We start from the raw sequence: 25,103 nt of genomic DNA on the forward strand, positions 1-25,103 counted from the left end.
ACAACAGTTGAGTCCTGACCTCTTCAAGGGATTTGGGTCTTCACTGTATAACAACACATTTTTCACTATGTCCTACAAATATTTTGGGAAAGGTGATTTTTTTTTTTTCATTTTAAGAATCTCAGAGCATTCAAAATACTGTGAATGTAATAGTTCAGCACTTTCCAATAACAGTTGCCAATAGAGCAAAGATTTACTACTGTGAAGAAGAAATGATTACTCCAATGAAGTCAAAGTGGTCACTAGTCTTGCTTCCTCACCTGAATTGTCTCTCAGATGTTGGCACTGTGGAATAAATACTGCTTCAGGCTATGTCCAAATGATTAAATTCACTGTAGTAAAACTCATTGTGTTACCTAAAAGCAGTTGTCTCATTTCTTGCACTGCTGAACTAAATCTCTTTTGTCACATACCTGAAGAACTTTACACTTCCAGGCACCAGGAAAGCACACTTACATCCTGAGTTTTATCAACATGTGGATCATTCACTTCAGTGGAATCATGCTTGACATATAAATAAAAATATATCTTTTTGGATATTAGTTAGGCAATCCAACAATGATTTTTATCTTCTAGGAATATATTTTTAGGGTTTCATATCTTCTCATCTATGATCCAGCCTTAATTTTTACTAACCAGTTTAATTAAAATTGCTTATAAAGCAGCATTTAATTTTAAAAACCAGCAAATGGGTAACGTATATGTTAATCAAGAAAAAAACCCTGAAATATGTTAAAAATTGTCAGAATAATAACTGACCTGTGCAACTCCCATGTGTACAGGTCTCCTTACTCACTGCACTGGATGAGACCCACAAATGAGTAATTAGCCCAACTGTTTCAAACTACAGAAGTAAAATTTAAAATGCAAGCAGAAAGCTTATTACATATCAGAGGAATTGAAGGTTTGGAATTCTCATGGTCAGCATAATGCCTTCAGCATAGGTGAAAAAAGGATAATGAATATTCAGCAGGCTGATAGCTGGAATGCTGTAAGCAGGAGCTTCCTGTTTTAAATATAGAGAAACAAATTCAATACTAGATAAAAAAGGGTGGGATTTTTAGTTTGGTCAAGCCAAATTAAGAACTCCTTCCAAGCAGATGATCAGGCAAAGAAAGAAAACAGGATGCTACCATAGGTTAATTTCTTTCAAATAATCATAGACTAACAAACCAGTGAGGAACAGAAACAAAGTGTGCAATCAGTTTGCTTAAGAGCAAATGAGATCTCATTCTGCCATTGTTCACTGAAGTTTACTTCAACAAAAAGGATCTCCAGAAACTTCTGAAGGAAGACAGAAGGGGAGTTCTTTAACAGGATCACTATATCTCATCTTGAGAGCATTTATTTAGTGTCGCTGGTTTTCCCAATATTATTTAAAAAAAAAAAGGAGAAGAACAAAACCACTCCTTATCCATAAACCAAATATCTGCATACTCTGAATAATCTTTAGAGAAAGAGACCAGTATTTTTCTATATATTAAAAAACTAAATAGACCCCTAAACCTATGACAAGTGATTTAAAGGGCACCTAAAGAGTGAGTCCAAGTGAGCAGCATTTATGATGTGGAACTCCTGGAGTTCCATCAGCCTTAGAGCTTGCCTGGTGACCTTGAACATGCACAAAAGGACATAATTGGTGGAAAACCCACTTCAAATGCAAGGAAGTTTTCAGGGAACAGATTCCTGAGCCCCAACTGCCTTCTTTAAATGACCAGAAAGCAGAAATGACCAGAAAGCTGCTGCCTCTGGGTATTACTTTATTCTCCCTGGCTGAGCTTCAAAACATCTGTTGCATAAGGAAAGCCTAATTAGAATGGCTGCCTCTACCCAGATAGTTGACATTTACTTGCCATGGGAAGAACCTGTCCATAACAACATTCCCATGAACCTGAGTGACATGCCTAAAGAGCAGGCTGAGCAGAGTCTATAGCCTGTTCCCAAAGCCTGCAGAAACCTCAGACCTTTTCCTTTTAGGCCTCGATGGAAAAATCTGCAAAATAGATGAGGGTGTCTGTTACAAACTAACAATGCTCTGCACCACTTTGGAAAGCAGACAACATATGGACTGCCACCAACTATTAGAACTTGGTGTGAAATCACAGGAGTTATTAGCCTGCAGCTTTCACGATCTGTTTCACAGACATTTAAGAATTTTTTCCAAAATAAAGATAGCAGTGCACAAACAGACAATTTATTAACCTATGTCTCCCTACATTAAAAAATGGGTTGTTTCTAAGCAGTTGAGCTATCAAAACCTGTTCTTCGGGTATTTTATTTTGATGATTTTGTGTCTCATCTCCCTCACAGCAAGCTTACATGTCTCCTTGTCTCCTACCAGTCTGGAGAGCAAGAGACAGCGTTTGCTGTGCCTGGTCTGAAGCTTCACACATGCCAGGTTGCCAGCTGGCAGATCAAACAGAATCAGCGATAATTTCAGCTCACAGTGGAGCCTTTCCTCTTAGCAGCACTAAGCTGCGTCTCTCCTCTCTTAGCACACCGCTCATTTTCACTTATAGGAGTTTAATTCTTCTGCAATCCTCTCCTGCCAAATTCAACAAGTCGGACAAGTTCAAAGGGTACTGGGAGGGAATGAAGGGAGGGCAGGGAAGAAGGGAGAAAGACAGTTGGCTGACATCCAGAATAAAAGCATAATTTTTACTCCAAGGAAAACAATACCAAAAATAGATTTTGGAAAGAATAAATGCATAGCAAACACTTAAAGAAGGCTAGTGGACAACATATAAAGAGAAATGTGCTTCTAAAACAAGAGCCATGTAATACTTTTTCTCTAGAAAAAAGCTTATACAGCTAATGTTGTGTATTCAGGTCTCCCTCTTCCTCCTGCACTGCCATAAGCTGGTGATGAGTTTGAAGCTAAGCTGATGCAGGAATTAACAGATATCAGGAGTTTATATTTCCATGGCAGATGCAAGTTCAGATGTACAGTACCTGAAACAGAGACTATATAGAATAGCTTAGAAATACAGAATAAACTGATGTCATAACTGTGGTAAGGTGCTATAAGCACAAACCTAAGAGAAATCAGGTTTCTTGTTTTCAAGTATTTGGCAGCATCATGAAAAAGAAAGGCTATAGTTTTTAAGTTCCACACATCTCTGTTGTCCTCTCCCTTCCCCAATTAGGTTATACACATGACCACATATTCTCAACAGTAACAGTTCCAATACTGTAAATGCAGTGCAGATGTGCTGGTTTTACAGGCACACAACCGTGTGCAGCCACAGAAGCACCTCCCAAGCTTGACATAACAGGATAACCTTTGGAATTTTAATTACAAAGGACTTTAATAAACAAGTATCAATAAATATTTATGGATCTAACATTTGGACTACCTCATTAGATTTGTAAAAATACCCCAAAATCAAGCAGCTATCAACAAACCAAACCCACAATCAGTGCTGTTGACCTTCTCATTTAAGGATAAACCCAGGTTATTGTCCAGTACTCCATGTGGAACAGCTGGAAAGTAAACAAAGAATCCCCACAGAGGTTGAGAAAGACACATGCTTCCACACTCTCTGGAGTTTGTGCAGCTGTAAAGCTGCAAATTATCACATTTTTCAACACTTAAAACCAAAACTGAAACATTACAATTAAATCCCAAAGATGCACAAGATTCATTATAGAAAAATACTGTACTGAGATTGCAAACACAAGCTAGAAGAAATGAGAGGGGTGCAACTATGTATGCAACATTGCAGCCCTTATTTTGAGAAAAACTGTGAACCATGTACATGGCAGGAGTTTATCCAGTCTTTTTTAGAAAAATGAAAAAGCCCAAAATGTAGTCAGAGGTACTGCAGAATTTAAGTGGGCCTTCAAAGTACAGAGTATCATCATTGCCTCTAAGAATCACTTCATAAACATGTTTACAACACTCTTGAAAAAAGAGCATTAAACAATAACAATTGAATTCCAAATTTAAAATACGTATTTCTACCACTGATACACTCTTGATATCAGACCTCTCAACTAGACTTCTAAGAGTATGTTAAAGAAAATACTTGAAATAATTACCTGACTGTTGTGAATTACCATATGCAAATTAACCTGCACACTGTTCTGCAGTTTGAGCCAATCTCATTTGAACCTTGAGGATTCTTCAGGCTAATTGGAATAAAGAGAACCAATTATCTTGCTTTCAAAAATGGCTTCAATTTCTCCAAGGCTTTCCTCTAACATTCCTCAGGAGACAAGAGAACGAGGCATAGAAATGTCTGAGGAAACAATTCAATTCCATAACCAAACTTACAGTTGCCAAAATAACATGCCTTCCTCTGCTTGCTGTGTTTTATGAAGGAAGTTGAATTTCCTGCTCTCTTCAAGAAGCAACTGAATGTTCAAGGCTTTGAGCCCCAGAGAGATGCTAAAGATTCCATTAGCTACTATTTAATTTCTTTTCTTTTGGATAGCAGGGTGCCCATAACTGCCTAAGAAACAAGGACATTTCACCACTGGGACATTACAGGGAGAAAAATCTACATGGGCTGATGCAGTCTGCAAGCTGATTTTCACACTTGCTGTCATGGGACTGAAAGAATTTAGAGAGGTCAACATTTTCAGCAGCTTATCCTGCAGAGAAATGGGAACTTGATCCAAATATTCAACATACAAGTAATGAAGAAGCAACTGAATTCAGTAGGGACCCAGCTGTCCCATTTGACCCAGCCAGTTTGGGATTCACACATTTTGGGACACATTTTGTCATGGGACACATTTTGCTCTCAGATGACACCACAGGGCACCTGGAACTATGGGGCAATCCTGCTCTCCAATACACTGAGCACCTCAGTCTCAGTCCCACAATCTCCCTGTCTAGGAAAGGGCTGGTAATGCACTGTGGCAATTTGTACATCATTTTTGATATTTTTATTGCTATAGCAACTGAGTGTAGGCATTTAAACATAGCAACAGACTTTTTATAGCACTTTCTTGGATGTCAAAAAGGCACGTTGTTTTATTTTCCAAGCAGATGCTCAGAAGATAAGTACACAGGATGATTGTACAGTACCCACCTTCAAAAGGAAGAAAAAAACTCCCAGCTTCACAACTTCTGAATCATATAAGCTGACAGAGGAGTGTAAGATACATTGTGACTTGTGAGGTTTCTGTCATGAGTTTAAGAGACTTTGTTCTGAGAAAACATATCAGCAACTACTACTTAAGAATAACATTAGGTGAAAAACCTGGTGGATTTGTGTTCATTTTGTAAAAAGCTGTACAAGAAATTTACCAAGTCCTGCTCTGAAGGGAAAAATATCCATCAATTCTGATCTTTACCTGTTAAGCAACAGAAAAAGGGAAATTGTCTTCATATTAAGTGGAGCCAGACTCTGGAGTGATCAAAGTCCACTGAGACAGACTCATAGGCCATGTACACGGGTAAAGCTCCACACAATACAAATGGGAACAGCAATTTACAAGAAGAGTCTGACTTGCTAGATGGTTTAAAGAAATACAACTCATCATTTTCATAATAAGAATCACAGAATAATTAGGACTGGGAGGGACCTCTGGAGATCATCCAGTCCAACCTCCCTGCCAAAGCAGAGTCACCTGGAGCAGTGACACAGGAAAGCATTCAGGTGGGTTTTGAATGTACCCAGAGAGACTCCACCATCCCCCTGGACATCCTGTCCCAATGCCCTGACACCCTCAGCGTAAAGAAGTTGTTCCTCATGTTGAGATGGAACTTCCTGTGTTTTAGTTTATGGCCATTGCTCCTCTTCCTGTCCCTGGGCACCACTGAAAAGTGTCTGGGAACCATCCTCTTAGCCCTCCTTTGAGATATTTATAAGCACTAATGAGATCCCCCTCAGCCTTCTCTCAACTAACCAGGCCCAGCTCCTGCAGCCTCTCCTCACTGGAGAGATGTTCCAGACCCCTCACGTTCCCTTTGAGGCCTCTGCTGGATCCTCTCCAGTACCTCCTTGTCTCTCTTGTCCAGAGGAGCCCAGAACCAGGCACAGCACTGCAAGTGTGGCTGAGCAGAGGGGCAGGATCACCTCTCTCAACCTGCTGGCCACACTCTTCCCAAGGTAGCCCAGGCTATTTTTCTTGTGCGCTGTATTTTTCCTCTGGGTCCTTAATTTTAGCCTCATTCTAAAGTGATCAGTAAAATCCACCACTTGGTATTTAATGTAATTTCTGAACACATTACTAGACAGAGAAATACCAAACAGCAACAGGACAGATTTCTTTGGGGATCTTTAGGTATTATTCACTCTTCCATTACAATTATACATCAGCTTTGTAGAGAGTGAGATGGTTGATGTCTGCCATTTTACTAAGAAAAACAATTCTGTAAACAGAAAATGTCAAGGTCTTACAAAAAATGAATCCAACAGGAAATATCAAGAGCTTCTTATAAGGGTTCAAGGTTGTTAATACTCCAGAGACTCTATTCCATTAGCACATAATATATGAGGTTTGGAAGGGACATTTTAATGCTGTGTTTTATGCAGAAGACATTTCAAACAGATCCCAAAAGCTCAACACAAAGATAAAAACAAAGTTTTACACGTTGAGGTTTTAGACTATATCCCGCACATTCTTTCTCCCTGTCCCTTAAAGATATGTTTACTTAATGCATTGAGTACTTTTCAAGCCCTCCTAACCTTGCTTCAGGTTCCTAAGATACTTCGAAATTCTCATAAATCTGCTTTGGTTTCGACAGTCTACTCCACTGACTATTGCACTTACTAAAACCAGCTTTTGGAGCAATGCTGATAATTTTATCTAACAGAAAACAGGAGTAAGTTCTTAACTGCAAGAGCCCTCAGGGAAGTCTGGATGGACACCACTACAGTGGCATAAGGGAACGCGGCACAATATGTAGGGCTGCTTCTAAGACTTTTCCAGTCTGAGGTGATGTGCAGAACATCAGATTGACTTAGCACCTCCTCCTGGGACAAACTCCACGCTCCACTGCAACCAGGCCCCAGTCATGTAATTCTATTCTCATGAGCCCAGAGGTCAGTGACTTTCATTTGTTATTTATAAAGAAAAATATGGGAAATTCAGCAGCTGAAATTGGGAAGCAATTTTCATACACTGTCAAGTGATTTCCCTTCCTCTCCACAAGCTCTCCTTCAGCTTAATTTTTAATTTTTCTCTTCAGCAGTTACAGCACAAGTTTGGAAGTTTTAACAGGAAACATTAATTGATATATGAGACCTTACTATATTCTACTACCTTCTAAAAGACACTGGAGAAACTGGAAGAACATTTAAAAGTGAAATAGAGGATTTTTCTTGTCCAAAATTTCAGAAAAAGCTATCATTTTACTGTTTTTGTAATTTTTTAGGACAAATTAAGTCCAAAATAAGATTGATGAAAATAGACCTTCTCCTACTGAGATTGCCCTGAGAGAGTCTTTACCTTTGTGGTGTTCACTAAATGCGTCCTCTGGCAACGCTGAAGTCAATGGAAACTTTGCTGACTATTTCAAAAGCAAAGACTCTGAGCCAAATTCCCCATGTATAACTTCAGCCTTACAAAACATTCTGCAGAATTATGTAAACAGCAATAATTTTACTCGGAAGGCAAGTCTCTACCCCAATGCAATTATTGTACTTGCCCCAGCAGCCCAGAATTCCTATCACACATTCATTTTCAGGATGCAAAACATTACAGTGGGTAAGAAAACAGTGTGCAGCTCCAACATAAAAAACTTTCCCCACCACTGCTGTTTGTTAGATCAATTTTTCAACTCCTTTGCTCTTTGCAGAAATCCCCCTAACTAATCCAGTGGGCTGTATTATATAGCCATGAGATTGCAGCTCTCTTTGGACAATCACCAGGCAGATTTACACATAAATTAGGAGACAGCAGTGACTAAAGTAAGTATGTGCATCACAACAAAACACAACAGAATATGCTTCAGGTGTGGAAAAGACTTCCAGGTTTACATACTCACTTGACATATATTAGCTGGCAGGTTTGCATGCTTCCCTCCCTGCTCCTCTCATCCTCTCCCAGCAATCCCTGTCAGCACAGGAAAGATCATTCTCTACAGGCCTTACTTTTCCAAATCCACAGATCTCTAGAGATATCCAAAATACTACAGGTTCCAGATTACTTGTGATACCTAAAGATTTTGTGTTTCTCACATTTTAAGGATAAGTGAAAGTTTTAGCACATGGTAAGGCATTCTTGATTTCAGCTATGAAATGGAGGTGAGTATGTGATCTTTGTTGTTGGCTTTGTTGTTTCAATCTTTTAGATATTTAATACGTTTTGCAATTCCTAAGTAAAACTTAATTCTCAGATTGTTTTTTGAGATTATAAAATTAATGACAGACACACTGAAATTAACCTAAAGGAAAAGAAATATAAAGCAAAAAATTACATTACATCTACCTACTTAGATTAGAGGATTAAATCCAGGGATGCTATTAGAGTTAAAGCTCTCCATCAAAACCTGAGTTACAAGTCCACTTGCTCTAAATAACAAATCCCTCTCCCCTCTTCAGAATCCCTGGGATCTACTTTCCAGGGAGGGAAAGGGAGTTATTATTTCAAAACACTACCATAAGTCGCAGTGTTAGCTCTCCACAACAGCTCTACACTTGTACATAAGCAGTAATTCATGTCTTGAGTCACTGATTTAGAAGCTTACAGAGATCCATCACCCACTCAGATTTCCTTTCTGTCAGTGATACTGAGATCCAAAACATCTCTTTGACCCACTTTTCAAAGGGAGCACAGGCAGAGAGCACATCACAAGGAAATTCTTCTGCTTAGTTTACAGGAAGGCTGCAAGTTAGGACAGCAAAAAGATGTATCTCTGCCCACAAATCCCCCAGATCTTTAAATAGCCCACGAACCTTGAAACAGCAAGGATTTTCTTTCCCATTCCACTCACAAGCCATTTTATCCTTCTTTTTCCTGGACTTAGACACTTGTCTAAGAACAGCAAATAGATGAGGAAGGAGAACTCCATGTGAGGAAGATACACATACAGCCCTTGAAAAGAGCAGCTTTCATATCTGTCTCTCCCAGGTCCAACTCCCTATAGCTTGCTGTACTTTGTCCTAAATAACTTTTTAAAAAGTTATTTGACACCAAACTATTCTTAAAAGCTACCCGGAAACAGACTGATTGAAAGGAGAATGGAAGCAGGTGGGGCTAAGCATAGGAGTTATGAATCTGGTTGCTAGATAATTCTTAGTTTCCAATGTTTTGACCCTAAATAAATAGAACAGTAGTCATTAAAACTGTCCCTGACATATAAAAAGATAGGAGGCAGGGAGGCATACAGGTTTCACAGACAATTTAGAACTTAATCCAGAAGAATGTGAAGCAGATGGATTTCCAAAAGTTAAATACGATGAAAATCCTAGGTACTTATCAGTGCTGATGATAACACAATGTTCACCACACACAAATAATCAGCTTGTACTTTATGTATTAAATTACATTTTACATTTTAATTTACATTTAAATTACTTTTATCATCGTAATATCTTCACTGAAGATAAATTTACACATAGGTACTTCATTACATATTCTAAGTTACAAAATAAAATAATTGTGTGACACAAGAATAATAGTTGTTGAAGTGCCATATCATGTATTAGAAATATATACTTGGTTCAGATTTGGAAGAGTTATACACTGATTAGTTATCCCAACCTTTAGACATTGTTAAAAATAAGTCATGGAAACTTAAACACCTTCTAGAAATCCATCTAAACCAGTACACCCTTGCAGAAGCTGAAGGGTTGCATAAAACCTCACAAGTAAAGTAACACATGCAAGATCAACCAATCAGAACAAGGTCTTTGGAGGCCCAAAATACAAGAACATTGTATAAGTGAGGACCCTCAGTATTCAGCATTTCATATACTGGATTCTTAATTTCCACTGTTCTAATAAACTTATATTTCTGTGAGTTGTATCATTAGATTATTAGGCTCCAAGTGTGGTACAATTGTTGATTTGGGGTATTACTGTTGATGTAAAACATGAAGGTCTACTAGAAGTTTAATTTAAATGTACTAAGCTGTTCACTAATGACAGTCCAGAGAAAAATAAAACTATTACAAGTGTTGTAATAAGATCCGAAATGCTTTAACAAGTAAGATTCATTTCTCACAGCCTCCTGAAGCTGGATGAAGAAAATTTTCACAAAAGCATACACAACACCTACCATATGAAACATAAATGCAGTAACTGTCAGCACTCACAAGAACACTGTCCACACTCAGAACTCTAAATTCACCCAATCTCTGTATGGCAGAAATTAAAAACTATGCTCTAATCACTCTGCAGAGATGGAAATTCACTACTGATTGCATAGAATTTTTCACCAGGTGAAGCCATGCTACGCAGATTTGAAAAATCAACTCACTAAGACAAGCTGCTAGTAATGTGAGTTAGTAACAGAAACTTAAGTCCCCAATTTCAGTTATCACTTCCTTGCACTGACCTCATTCTTTCATGTTGTTTACATTCTGCTGTCTAAAGCAAAAGACGACCTTGACATACATATTAGTAAGACAAAAATGTGTTTTAATTTATCAAGGAAATTAAATACACTTTAATGCACTATAGCTACCAAACAGCACAGATAAAACTGAAAACCAAAATATCAGGAAAAGGAAATAATGACATTTTTTATACTAAAGGAAACATGTTTTAAGACCTTAAAGATATTTGTTTTTCTATTCTCAGCATTGCAATTAAATACAACTTTGTGGTATTAATTTACATCTAACAGGACTAAACTCAGACACTGTATAAAGAAACGGCTCTGGAAATACCTTTTTAAAAGATAAGTTCCAGACAAGTAGATAATCCACCAACATGAACCATGAGGAGAGGAAAGGGAAGTCATAATTAAAAAGAAAAAGGGCAATCTGTGACTTATCTGTTTCTCTATAACATGGATTGCTCCTAAGACTCCCTCTTGGTTAGTAGAATACAGATGACAGTATTTGGGAATCAGATTACCTTGAATTACTGACTACATACCTTTATTATTCAAGTCTCAGTATAATTAACACAGCTTTTCCTTTTTCATTCCTGTATAGTCCCAAACAGTTTGCAAGCAGAACAAGGTTGCATTGACTACACCCAGTTTTCAGGCAGCTAAAATCTGACAAAGAGGTAGAATTTGAAGGGATGGGGGAGAAGAGGTGAAGAACCAGCTCCTCAGTATCACAAGAACAAGGTACTGTACCTTTAAGGAGGAAAAACGGTTCCGTTCTGTTTCGGGCTGAAAAAGAGCTTATTCCTGGTTACAGAGATTACTTACCTAAAACTTCAGTTATTCCTCTCTTTCCCCTCGGGCCAGCCTCTCTTTCACTCTTGGGAGCTTTTACCATTTAAGGTCAATGTTACATCTGGCTCTAGTAACTAAAGCTGAAGCAATTTTTAACTCAGAGATCCAACAGGCTGCCTAACATTAGAACAAGAGTTTAAAGTAATTCTTGAGAAAGCTTTTCTTGCCTCAGAGAATTACAGAATTAAAGACTCTCCTATTCTGGCATAAGTAGTCTGGGTACAACATGATGCAGAGATCCCATTAGCATTCTTCAAGTTCAGTGCATATAAGCTCTACTTACTCATTTCTGATTAAACGGGCAAGTAGGAAGAACAGATGAAACAGTTTACATCATGTTATGTTAACCCTTAGAATTTTTTACTGACACAGATGCTACTATTTTTCATTCCTCTCCCCCTCCCTTTCTTTGGTCAGAAGGAGTCTAAATTAGAGAGCAAATAGAAGGCATGTGAACTTTTAAAGAACACTGGCTTCAGTCCAGTCATGGGCTCTGCTCTCCACTTGCAGAGTAGGAATAATTCCCAATGAAGTCCACAGAATTTGCTCATATCCTATGAGATAATGTAGCTACAAATGAGGCTTGAAGAGGGAAAAGAAACCCAAAACCTTTATCACAGTACATTCAGGTACCTACAGAGCAATCATGTGAATGTGATTCAGATCTCTCAGCTCTAAAACTGACAGAGATTTTACTTCAGCCCTTCAGCTACTTTAGACTATTTACTTATGAGTATTACAATTACATCCACAGATCCTAACTGAGGGCTCTCTAATGCCTGGTGCTGGGAAGTTTTTAAATGTGAGAAAGCCAAACCGTCTCCAAAGATCCTTTCACAACTGAAGCAAAGATAAAAGAAGGTGGGCAATGTTTAAAAAAAAAAAAAAAAAAAAAAACAACACACACACACACAAAAACCCAAAAAAACCAAACAGCAGCAGATTGCATTTAAAATTATTGGATAGTAAGTTTTAAGTTTTGAAGAGCTATATTAGGGCTGTTTCAAGAGAAAGCAGCGAACAACACTAAATGACTGCCTTTTGACAGTAGCTGATAAGAGCAGTAAGGCAGAAACAAAACAGACAAAGGAAAGTAAGGATTTGATGATTTGACTTTGAGAGCATCACAGGGGACTGGCTTGTAGAAGTGGGCAAAGGTGAGCTGATGGCAACAAAGCACAGAAAATTAGAAGCTGAGCACCTGCTTTGTACCACATCGTGTTTCAGCTGGCACTAGAAAGTCCATTATTCTACACTTCAGACATTCTTAGTTCCAAAAAAATCAAGGCTCTGAAAAGCTTCTGTAACATCAGTGCTTAAGCTTGTTCCCCACGTAAAGGGAGCAGCTAGGTTTTTGCAGTACCTTTTCAGGTATTGATGTCTTTTGTCCATGTACAGTACTTGACACCATTTCTGACTCTGACAAGGCATTTTAACACACCTCCTTTCATTTTTTTCAATTACTACTTCATTACCCACAAACTCACATTCTGAAATAGCTTCTTGTGACTCAGCCCTGTTTCAGTCTTCCATCTAGCGATCTGCAGTCACAGAATTCTTACTATCATCTGCAACTCATCATTTTTAAGGTTTATTATCTCAGAATTTCTAGGCCCCAAGTGTCAAATGCTTCATTTGCCTACAACAGAAGTTGTGTTACTGTTAAATCTGCATCCCTTTCAGAGCAATGCTTTGAACCCAATTTGGGCAAGAACAAGTTGTTTACTGTACTACAGTGCTGTTGTCCTCTGGGAAATAAAACTCTTTTGCTGGAGTTGCTTGTTCATTGGTCCAGCATCCTTCAACAACTGTTGGCTAAATTTAGCCCAAATTTCTTAAAGTAATCAGGGCCTCACAATATTTTCAAGTTTCCAGAGAGTTAGTGAAAAAACAGTGCTTGTAAGGCAGATTTAAGCTACTGCCCCCTACTATGGGGAAAACCTATAGCAACAGAATTTCAGTTTTGTTTAGCCTCTCCACTTGCAGCACACAAACATGACCCCTGCTGTCGAGGTAGGATTTAGGGGACACAGAAGGATCCTGGAGGTACTCACAAGAGGAGGAGAACAAAGCTTCCATCAGTCTTCTGCTCCTGAAACTGCTTTGCTTATTCTATTCTATAGCTTTGACAGATCCTTTGCCCAGAGATTTGTTTAATGTGAATGATTCCAGGCCAAAGGTGAAAGCTGCTATCTAAAATCTAAATTACTGAGTGACAAAATATTAGTAGCTAAAATTTAATTATTTCAAGTAGATTGTTAAAATTCTATCAAGAAGGTACTACACCTTCTTGACGTGTACCATATTAAAAAAGTCTCTTTTTTTGCTTGGTTTTTTTAAGATCTGGTGATATCTGTTAGGTTTTGTTTTTTTTTTTTTAACATTCTAATACAGATGGCTTGGCAACTCCCCCTTAACACAACATATTTATGCTGCCAGTATTCCACTACTGTACACCCCTGGGAGAGCATGAAATTATTTTTTATAAGTATCTGAAGTATTTCAGAGTAGCTAGATGCAGTTCTCTGCAGTCACATATGGCTTGGTGGTTATGGGATGTCTATGCCCCCATCCCACCAGTTACCTTCCCAATTCCCTGATTTTCATAGCTCTGTGACCTATGAGAAAGCAGCAGTGCAGGAGTAGAAAATTTAACTCAGCAATGTTCAGTTTCCTGGGCTGAGCTCCTCAAGTTCTAAGACTTTTATTTGTATCTTTGAGGAGTTGAAAAGCAGCACTATACACGAGCACTAAAACCCTGTCATACTGAATCAATGGAGAGTTCTGCCTCTCAGGCTGAAGTAGAGGAAAGGTCCACACAGGAACTTCATTTTCAAGCACAAGCTTTGTCTAGAAACAGCAGAAAAGTTATCTTATCCCAATCTTTGGTTTTTTTCTAGTTTTGGCTTTAACTGGGCAATCTGGGAGACGAGAACTTTAGCTCAAATAGCATATTTGTGTAGAAATAGTTGTAAATATCTTCATTTGAGCTTTTGAGAATTCTCATTTTTTTAAAGATTTACTTTATTGTTACTGCTATATTTGAAGGTTTGATGCTTCAGGACTTAAAGATACTTTGCATTAAAATGTTCTTTATGATCCCTCCTGAGCATATGTAATAGCCATCCATAATGGCAAGTCATGATTTCACACTCTACTTTTTATCCAGTGACTAAAGTATAAAGATTATTCACCAGACAGGCTAAAAATTTGCAGCAGAAGTGATGACATTTGCACTTAAAACTGGAGTTCTAGGACATGAGTTTTCATGCTCCATTTTAAAAACATCTCAAAGGTGATTTATCAGTTAAAACTTCACTTGAATCACAATTAGAATGCACCTCCAAAATAACAATGTGCATTGGCAATTTTGTTCATTGAATCATTCTCATCATCTTATTTCTCAACTGTAAGGAAAAACTAGTTAGCTGAGTTAAAGTTTATGCCAAATTTTTGCTGTCTCCTTTTGTTTTCTTGGACAAAAGATTTTTCCAAATTTAAATATTTAGTCCTGCATCAGATTTGTGTTTTCAATTGCTTTTCTGGCTTGTGTGTTGCCACCATCATAGTACACACAAAAATGAAGTCACCTTCTCTTATCTGATGGCACCCAACATGCAAATTTTATTTATGTATGCAATTCTTATCTGCCAGCTTCATCCAGACAGGAGGAAAAAACCAAAAATAATAACAATTCTGCTAACTTAATGTATTAAACAAAAAAATCCAAGGCAAAAACATGCAATAAAATTTTCCCATCTGGGACTCATTCTGCTGAATATTAAACCCCAAATGCAACCCAGAAAAACTGAACTAAAATGTGTGCTGGTTCAAAAGGGTGGTATTACTCAATATCACTTTTCCAGTCAGCTATGCTAGATCATTTACACAAAATGTAACAAACTTTATTAACTTTTAATAATGTTTGTGCAGCAACTTATCTAGATGAGTCTTCTGAAAGGCAGGAAATTTGCTTCCAATTTTCTCCAGCAAAGGAGAAGCTTCTCACATGAATCAGAAATGCTAAATTAAAATAAAATGCAGTTGCAGAGCCTGTAGGAGGTAAGGACAGGTTTGCTAGAGCCCAGTCGTCTTAAAGAAAACATCTCTATGTACAACAATGGAAAATTAAGTTTGCTTTGATGCTGTGATTGAGGTAGAGATGGTCCTGTAAACCAGCCCAAGCTAGATGGAAAGATTTGAGACTTTAGGGACAAGGACTCAAAGTGCCTGCAAAACCCTTCCTCATCAATTTTTATTTACAAAAACTAAGGTTTTTCTCAGTCCCAAAACAGCCAGCTAACAATCTCTATATGAGAAACAGGCAGGGGCCAAGAAATAAATGTCAATCTGTTTTCCAGTTTTCATTGCCAGATGATCAATAAAACGATCCAAACTGACAAACACAGTTTCAATGCCCAAGTCCTTCTGGACAAATGTTAGTCAAAGTATTTACAGCAATCATTATATTTTACTTTGCCATATTCATGTCTTTTTTTTTTCTTCTTCCCTTTAAGAAAGTGGTTATTAAAATGGAGTTCCAAATTAGGATGTTTATAATGACTTATGGGAAAGCAAAACAGTATCAGAAATTTAAACCTTTATGGGCAAGGAAGTTACTGTTTCCATGCCCTTACAACCTAGCCTGCCAAAAGCTAAATATAGCAAATATTTTTAGAACACATAGAATTTTCCAAGGTCATGGATACATTTCACTTAGTCTAATTAATTGTTTTCTGGGGCTGAACTTTAATGTCTGTTAATAGCAGTTGAAATTTTAGCATGCCTACAAGCAATACATTAAACACATTGTTATGAAATTGTCCTGTGTTGTAGAGAAAATCCTTTTGGGAAGATGATGCAATTAAAAGAAAAAAAAAAAAAAGCTGATGGGTATTGAGGTTTTTTGGGAGGGAGGAATGAAATAAAAAGGGAAAGTTTATCAATCAAAGAAAACCTTCCAGAAGATTTGACACAGTCATTGCCATTAGGCAATTAATCATGTATAGACAGCTTCTCCCATCAGAGCTCATTTTCTGTTCTGATTTTGGGGGTGGTGGTGGTGAGGGGTTAAAATGTGATCTACAATAGCAGAATTCCAGAAAAAGAGGAGGGATGAAGTTTTAAAATTATTTCCAGGGGATCTTTTAGGAAAGGTGGAGAGGTTAGTAATTACTATGACTAAGCTGCATCTCACCTCAGTTGTGGGAAATAAGACAGAAATGAAGAATTAGGAGAATTCCAAAGGATTACAGGCTTCTCATTCCACATGGCTGTACAGACATATAATACATGCTCTGGTAATCTGAAGTACAAGTGTTGGAGACTGGTACTGCACACCAATCTAGGCCAAACTGGTAAATGTTTTACTTCTTCCTGAAATCAGAATTCATACTCAACTTGGACTTCCTGCCATATTCCAGTCTAGTGCAAGAGAATTTAAAATATTGCAAGAAGATACTTTAGGTTTGCAGGAAAAGGATGCAAGACAGACATTTTTTAAAGGATTTAAGATGACATTCCCTTGCTGAATTAATCATAAAAAATTACTAATCTCATGTGAAACTTGATACCAGCATATCTCCTACCCATATTGATCCAGAATGTTTGCACTCAATTAACAGCTCTAGATTTCAAGAATTATTTGCAGGTTGAAGTTTATACCTACAACATGGTAATATTAAACTTCTGAGGAAGCAATGTGGGAAGATTTTATTAGGTACACTGTAAGTGACTCTCATTCCAAGAGCAAAAAGTAAAAATAAGTATAAATCCTGATCAGAGACTCATTTTGGTTAACACCTGCTTTCAATGCTGCAATTTTAAACTGTCATTTGTTCTAAAGTTCCCCAAAATATGGACAGAAAACTTATTCCACCTTTACCTGTAGAATTTTAGAGAAAAGTTTTACCATACATTTTTGTTGATTGGATTACTGCTGCTGCCAGACTGTTGCAGGGTTCATTGGATGGTTTGTGTTTTTGTACTTTTCCTTAGACAATATTAAGGTAGTGCATTTTAAATGGGGGGGAAATATAATTAGTAGGAATGTCTGTAGATGAAGTTGTCTGTCACTTTCCATTGCAATTTCAGATATGAGATATGACACAAATGTGATCATTTGGGTAGAAGTGACTGGCTTAAAAATTTTATTTTTCATTCAGCATGTTTCAACTGTTTCCAAAAAAAGGGGGGACAAAATTTGTTATACATAAGAGTTTTAGAACATTTTAAAGAAGCTACTTGATGTTCTATAGAAAAGGGACTGAATTTGGGACTGCAACGTAATTTTTGCTTGTCTCTTTGGAAGTATACAATTTTTAATTTTTTTACAAGTCTCAAATAACACATTTCTACTGAGCACATGTCTGCAGTTTCAGAAAACAACAGGAATTGATTATGCATAGTCAGTATCACCATATGCACATGGCTAAATGTTTGTCTGTCTAGAACCTTTGCAAAGTTGGCATTAATAGTCATTGATTTTACATTTTTGCAGCTTCCTATAGAAATAGCTGTTGGTGCTTCATTCTTTACCTTCATTATGTTTAACAGGATGCATTGCAGTGGGAATTTTTGCGAGATAGCCCTTAAAGCACACTGCATTTCTGCTGTGCATCTAGAACTAAAATACAATTTTATGATTTGTTGGAAAATATACCATTATCAATATAAGACTAAAGTTACATTTTCTTTACCTGCTCCTTCCATATCCCCCTTTTCATCCTCCCCTCTGAATTAGATTGTCTTTTTCACCTCTGATCTAAAACCTAAAACCTCCTCTCTACGTTTGTTCCTGTACATTTGTCTGATCATATTTTCCTGGTGGGTGTTTATTAATGAAAAGCCAGTGATTTTTCTGTATATCCTCTTCCTAAGATCCTCCTCAAGGTGAATGTCCTAGTTCTAAAAGTCGTAAGTGTTTTGTTCAAAAATGTCAGCAAAATTAGGGATGTTTAGTTGGATTTAATTGTAAGCAATATTTTCTATTTTTCATCGACTTTTTCACAGAATTTAAAAAGTATTTCTCTGTTATTTCAAAGGAAATGTTAAGCTTAACAGCAGTCTTCCACAAAGAAATTTAACACTAAATTATCTCATATGTAGATACCCTAACCTACATATATCCAAACATATACATTTATATAAAGATCAATGTCACCTTGTGATATATGGAACTGTCACAAAATGAGACTGACATACCATTACTAGGAAACATATATTCCAAGATAAATCAAGTCCTACTGCAACAAGGCAATGAAACACTCATTGGTTCTGTGTTGTAATCACCAGAGCAAGTGATTCTGCTTTTTGAGATTGTGTTTGCTTCATTTAAAACACAGAATCTCCAACCACAACAGCTTCAGACCTTTCATTCACCTACTACCCCATAACAGAAGAAAATGCCTAAGACCATCCAGGACAAAACCAAAACTCAAATACTATTTAGACATAAAGAATGTGTGAGAATCCAGTAACTCTGATGAGATACGAGGTTCTTGGAACTGAGAGAGTTTATCTAAAGGTTATTAATTGACCCTGAATCCAGCCACTCCATATTCTGATGCTGCCACTGTAGTGAAGTTTAGCAAGAGAAGAAATTGCCAGTATTATTTCTAACTGCTGCATCTTGGAGTGCCATGCTGTCCAGCGGGTTTGGAACAGCAGGGAAACACCTATTCTACTTTTGTATGAGAGAGCAAACATGCAGATTGAAAGTCCCTCCACTTTTTACTTTCTAGCCCCCAGATGTTCATCAGAACTTCTATCCCCCAGATGTTCATCTTATATCAGAAGGATAAGAACTGCTGGCAGCAGCTCAGCTTCTAAATCTGCTTCCTTCCACCATGAATGGGATTCATACATATGCTTAGAACCCCTCAGCAGTGAACCATAAGGAATGTAAACAGAGCATAAAGAAAAAAAAAAAACAACATGCTCCATTCCTCTACACAGTGATGGACATAAAACAAAGGAGATTTGCCCAGACTGATGTTTTCCCTAGAACAAGCTGCATAGCTTTTACCAGAGGAAGGAAGAAAACTATTCAGTATTGCTTCATCATGCTCTCTTGACTGACAGCATTGGTTGCATTTGCAGGGGATTGCTTCAATTAGGAAAAATGACTGTCAGCAGTCAGCAAGCATTCCTTGTCCCTGGAAATGCTTTCACTGTTCCTGAGTTAATCTCATGACTTCACAGTGGTTTAGGAACTGTCTTTACTTTTCACCAAAGCCATGAATGTTTCCTAGCTGCCTGCATCCTGTTCAAAATCAACTTGTCAATCAAGTCTTATGACTTCAGGTTTCCCTTGCCTCTGAAGTCTGGCTAGGGTACAATGCAATTGCATTATTCTTTAAAGGGAACCTGCTGATTTTTTGATAAAAACAGCCACCAAGGTAACAATCCCTTCCTGGGAATTCCTAGTCCTCTCAGAAAACCATGCAGTTGCAATTTTGAGTAAAAGCAATTATCCTTTTTTCAATTGTGCTCCAGAGACCCCCCAAGAAAAAGCTGCTTAACCAGCACATTGAAACCAAAGTGCTGCTTGTTCACTCTGGCATTTGATCCCTCTTTGGGGAAAGGCACAGTTGGGTAATACTTTCTGATACACTTCTTAAAAACTTCCTTTCTATCCTACTTTGATGCCTCTTAAAATCCCAAACTACTATGCTCTGCTTTATTCAAAAGACATTCTTTACATTTACATTTCTTACACTTGTTTCTTTTCCAGTTTTAGTCTTTAAAAACTAGCAGGGCTGCTCAGTCTTGTACCTTTGAATCTGTTCTAGATCATTGTGTGAATGCTGTGTCTGGCAAACTCATTTTTCCCAATAGATTAAAATATATTTCTAATTGGGCATTTTGTAGCCCAAAACACATTTTAAAAACCCCTTTAATTTAGGTTTCTCTTTTCACACATGGTTTCTTGCAGTGACTGAGTTTACATCCAACAGAAACAAAGCCCTGAAAACCCTCAGTTAAAAGCAAATATTTGGGAAATATTGGCATGAACTGGGAGCAATTCAGCCAATAGGACAACTAAACAAAGAGAAGCTATTTCAGCTGGAGTAGAGAAAATGCACAACTTTGACATCAGGCAATTATAAAAAGATGCAAAAACTCATATCAGCTTGTCATCTAAAAACCTTAGACATTCAAATCTTAAATGAGAATGTGCAATGCCATACAACTTTACAAGCTACAGAACTCAGTAAATAGATGTGGCAAAGTCAAGGCTCAGAATAACTTCATCCTTTGCCTTTGATAAAGATGCAGACAAAGCTATATAAATTTAAGCTGTCTATCCAAAGCCTGATGTTTGCAGGAAAGAAGCTCACCATCAAATAAAAGAGGTAACAAACAGTTGTTTACACAAGTGGTTTGGTGATTAAACTGTGAAATGACCTGACATCCAGGAGGGGACAAGAAAAACTCTGCAAAAGTCACCGTACCAATTGGAATTTTACATGTCAAATTCTACCAGCATTCCTTTGACTTGTGGCACCAAGCCAACAGGAACCCAGCTGGAGTGATGCTATATTTTTCAACATGTGCACACATGCAAATTAAGTGGCAGTCAATGGAATAGGTAGTAATTTGGGGTTTAATAAGAGTTTAATAACTCATAATCTATTCATATTAAAAGTTTTGACAATAGTATCACTCTGAAAATTGCTGGATCTATAGAACAAGGGGGCATTTTCTGCTATAGAGTAGATATATTCACCAAGCCAGGAACAATGAAAAAGGCTGAAATTTCTGCTCTATAGAGTATTAAGAATATTGGCCAGAGTTAGCTAGAGCTGCTAATATTATCCATCTTGGGGATGGTGTTCGGGAGTCATCCTTAAACAAAGAGGAAAAAAGGAGATGGAGTCTATTGGGAAGAAGTCATGAGTCATGACTGAGTCCACAGAAACAAAGATGAGACTGGCAGAATCTTCACAAAGCTGGAAAATGAAAACAGTAAGAAATAGGCAAGGTGAGGAGCAAAAACCTAGTCAGGATAAACTGTACTAAGCTGGATGAACATCATGGTTTAGAAGACAAATGACAGATTCATGAACATCTTTCAGCCCCCAGACTGTTTTAGGCAGATAAGACAAGATATAGAAAAAGGAAGATTTTGTTTTGTTTCTTTTGAAACTGGATATTTTTCATGCCATTAAGTAAAGGTCCATGTTGTTTTAAGACTCCCTGAAAACTACTGTTTCTAGTTATCATTTTTGGAAGACTTGAACCATAGCCTTAAGACAAAGAATCTATGGAGTAATGTGAGCAATCTCAGTTACTTGTCCTCAAACAAGACAAGCCCCCAAACATTTAGGATGTTTCCTAAACAGCTGGGATTTAGATTTCTACTACTGTGAAGCAGCAGCAGAGGAAAAATGCCAGAGCCAAAGGAGGAAAGCATGTCACTGCATACCAAAATCCTTGGAAGCTGACTGCATGCAAGCCCTGTGGGCTCAGGAGCCCAACAAAAGCCTGAGCAAGAAGAGTGCGATCATATTTATGGAACAATTTGAGAGCACAGCTATGTTTAAAGCCTTATAAGCATTAAGTTGTGAGGCACCTCAGCCAAGTATCTATTGTTTGCTAAAACATACAGGGAATTCCATTTGATTTCTCCAGCCAAGAAGGAAAAAATATGTACATTTCAGCATAATTAAAACCAAACTATGGTTGCACTAGAGAAAAACAAAATTATTTCCTTACCAGATCAGTGCCATGTAAAAAAGAGAATTCAATAAAATAGAAGCACTATTTGAAAAGTTCCAGGATTTCCTCAAATAAAGCTTAGGATTATTTTCCTTCTAAGAATGACTTAACAGTTACCTGACATTTTATTATCCAATTTTTGACACTTCAGTCAGAAATCTAATGGACAAAATACAATGCTTTATCAGAGGTGGTTACCACAGACCACCTTGTGCCCCTTCTCGGTATGGTAAAATTGCCTTGCCTTTTGTGTACATCTTAATTTGCTTGGACACATTGGTAACATATGTTATTGAGGGTAAATTTAGTCATATGATGGGTGACTAGGACACTACCCAGCTGCAGGGAAATAAAAATTGTAAGATTTTACTTATAGTTTTCATGTTCTGCCCCTCTGTTTATCTAGACCAAGCTATAATCCACAGCATTCCATATGCTGTGTTCTTCTGAGATTTGTCAGGAACACTGTTCTTATAAATTAATTAGGATATGACAAAACAAGTACTTTTTTTAAAGTCTTGATTGTTTTTTTTTTTGCTAAACAACTTCTTAAAAGTGGGTGGATAAAATCCTCAGTAAAACTTAATTGTAATCAGTCAGGAAACTGGGAGCTGTCACCAAGGCTAATAGATGTTACTTCTTAGCCAAATCACAGGAACTTTAGAGCAATTCTTCTGACTGTTAGGAGAATTTAACTCCTGCAAGCCACAAGAACAAAGTGGGGAGGAAGGGTTGTTTGCAAATCCATGGTAGAATGAAGACTGCAAAGGAGGAATGTTAAGCAAACATTGTTCCCAGGAAAGGACCTGAAGTTATTAGGGAGTATTATATGTTCATACAAGTAAAAATATTTAATGAACAGGATTTCAAAATATTTTGTTAGTGAAGCATTTAGGGAAAGGGAGGGAAAAAAGCCAAAAACCCCAAAATGCCTTCAGCAATGTGAGAATTAATTATAAGGCAGGAAGAAATCTAAAATCACTGAAGTCAGACCCAAATATGTAGCCCCTAAACCAATTATTTTCTGCCCTGAAGAGTAATTTTATGCCCTTTCCGATCATTCAGAGATGATTAAAGAAACCCACACCTGTTCTACATTCAAGTTATTTATGCAATTGTAAGAAAGGGAAGGAAGAATTAAACTGAAGAATTAAAATGGTTCTTTTTAAAGCCTATTAGCTTTTGAACCTATGTGCTGTTTTTTGCTGGGATAACTGCATGTTTATGCTGCAGGAACCACTTTATTCCTTTCCCTATAAACTCAAAAGTCATTATCTAATTTTTTTTAAGTCCTCCTCTGAACCTGTGCAGTCCTAATGCTCTAAAACAAATAGAGCTAAGCCATCTTTAAGTGAGATATTGAAGACAGTCCAGGCATTACAAGAACTTAATTAGGTCTATGCTGTCTTTGCTGAGTTAGTGCAGCTTTAGCACAGATATGTCACTGATATGGCAAACAGGGGCCTTGTATATATGTACTCTTGCAAGGCAAGGCATCTGAGAGAGCAGCCTGAAGTAGCCTACTTTAAAATTTAGTCATTTCATAACCCTATATTAGTCTATAAAAGTGAGATTGGTAGAGCAGTATGTTCAGTTGATCTGAAAATGTTATTTACCCAAGTATAAAGCCAGGAATTAAATTAAAATATCTGTCTCAAATTCAATCTCTTACCTTGCTGAGGTCCCTTTTGTTTCTTTCATAGCAGATGGATTCTTCACATCCAGAGTAACTTCTCTGTTCAAGTTGAGGAGCAGAGGTAATGCAACACCTCAGCTATGACTATTAAACAGGATTTTGCAATTGCATGAGAAATGTTCAAATGGGAAAACTTTGCAAAAATGTTTTCATCCTCTGTACAAGCAAGAATATAGCATCTGCATGTCTTCTGTATAACTCAGGCAACAATATCCTGGCAACCACATTTCAATGGAACAAATCCAGGTAATTAAAATGACTCTATCTAGCATCCATCTCTTTTTATCATCCCACTTGATAGGCCAGACTTACTCATATGGGAAGTGATGGTCAAAAATCTGCTAGATGTAGTGAAGTGAGAGGTTGTCTGTCCCTAAGCTACAGTCTTTAATTTTGTTTGCCATTGCCCATTTAGCTTCTCTTTCACAGCACTACCCTCCTGATAACTTCAAAAATGAACTCTGTTTTGTGTGCTATACTTTGCAGACATCTGCATAGCTGGGTGGATTTCATTAATACTTCACTAATAACCCTGTCAAGCTTTGTAATTTCTGCAAAAAGGCTAAAAGGATTAAATTCACTTCAGCAATAAAACCATTCAGTGCATTACCATCCTCATCAAGTCTACTCACTCATTTTAATAGATTTCTAATACCATAAGTCAGAACTTTGGCTTCCACTCCTTTGCAATTGCACAGCCTAATCCCCCTGCAGAAGCCACACTTCTCCTAAATCAGACTATGAGGCATGAGTCCAGCAATGAAGAGCTGTTGGATTCCCTTTTGTACGGTGGTCATGTGAGCCACTGCTCTGAACTGTATGTTGGTGTCAGAAGATTCCAGCAGTCACACCATTTCTCTGAAAGGGAAAACGAGGCAGGATGCTACCCTGCAGCAAAGCACAAAAGTATAAATGAATGACTGGTGATGTAGATCATATCTTGGTCAAAACAGACATCAAACTGACTGTTGTACAAAGCAAAAAAAAAAAAAAAAAAAAAAAAAAAAAAAGGGAATCTTACATTTTGGTTTTTGGGTGCAAAAATTTAATGTATCTACATTTAGACTCATTATCTCTAAGATTTCATTCTCAGTCTAAGATACCATGCAATGACCTCAGTGTGTGAAAGAGATGCTAGGAAAGAGGCTTTAAGGTGACAGGCATAAAGGAAGTGGTAACCTACAGAAATACTTTGTTTCCTGGCACTGTATCACCCCACACTTACCCTCAATTCCCAAAGTCTAGCGTGTTGTAACTACCTCATTCTCTTCATAAAGTGCAGCAACTTGAGTAATGGAGAGGAAATTTCGGTTCCCACTGTTTGTATCTAAGATTGCTAGTCCTTCCACAATGATCCATTTAAGCAAAGTCAAA

At 37.5% G+C, this 25,103-nt stretch overlaps 1 protein-coding gene across 7 annotated transcripts in view; it reads right to left on the bottom strand.

The window, feature by feature from the left end:
• Positions 1-24,071, bottom strand: part of IRAG1 (inositol 1,4,5-triphosphate receptor associated 1) — a 73,966-nt gene extending 49,895 nt beyond the window's left edge. For 2 of the 7 annotated variants that reach the window (XM_074543445.1, XM_014272401.3), the window contains exon 1: positions 11,210-11,296. The gene's annotated coding sequence lies outside the window, so the exon portion shown is untranslated. The other 5 variants (XM_074543440.1, XM_026797735.2, XM_074543443.1 and 2 more) reach the window with 5 other exon arrangements.
• Positions 24,072-25,103: the final 1,032 nt, after the last annotated feature.

Source organism: Zonotrichia albicollis, chromosome 6 (assembly GCF_047830755.1).
Source record: "Zonotrichia albicollis isolate bZonAlb1 chromosome 6, bZonAlb1.hap1, whole genome shotgun sequence".
In the NCBI taxonomy this organism is placed as follows: Eukaryota; Metazoa; Chordata; class Aves; order Passeriformes; family Passerellidae; genus Zonotrichia; species Zonotrichia albicollis.